This window comes from Calidris pugnax, unplaced genomic scaffold (genome assembly GCF_001431845.1).
Source record: "Calidris pugnax isolate Ruff unplaced genomic scaffold, ASM143184v1 scaffold196, whole genome shotgun sequence".
Classification (NCBI taxonomy): domain Eukaryota; kingdom Metazoa; phylum Chordata; class Aves; order Charadriiformes; family Scolopacidae; genus Calidris; species Calidris pugnax.
Window position 1 is genome coordinate 5629563 of NW_015091042.1, and position 511 is coordinate 5630073.

Sequence of the window (511 nt, forward strand, 5' to 3'; positions counted from 1 at the left end):
TGGCGGGGCACCGGGGCTTGGGGCTGCTGTCTCGCCACGGGGTCCTGTGGGAGGGAGGCGGGGGGCGTCTCTGTGGAGGCCCCGGTGGGGCAGCCCGGTAACCAGGCCCGGGGAAGACGCTGGCGGGGGGGAGGAAGGCCGCGGGCGAGGTCCCGTCACCCCCCCCACCCTTCCCCAGCCGCCGGTTCTGCTGGGGCTGTGTCACCGGTGCCTCCAGCCGCGGCTCGGGGGGAGGGCTCCGGGCAACCGGCACCCCAATGCTCCTTCCCCTCGCCGGCCGGCATTTCCCTGCTCCTTGAGGGGGGAGCCCAGAGCCCTGTGGTCCCCCAGGGGAAGGGGCAGATGCCTCCCCACTCCCCCCTTGCCCGGTGCCCGGGTGGCTGGGCTCTGGCCGGGTGGGGTGATGGGGAGGAGGGGGAAGGGGGCAGATGCCTCCCCGCTCCCCCGGTGCCCGGGTGGGGTGATGGGGAGGAGGGGGAAGGCTGGGTGGCACGGTCACCGGTGCCGCAGC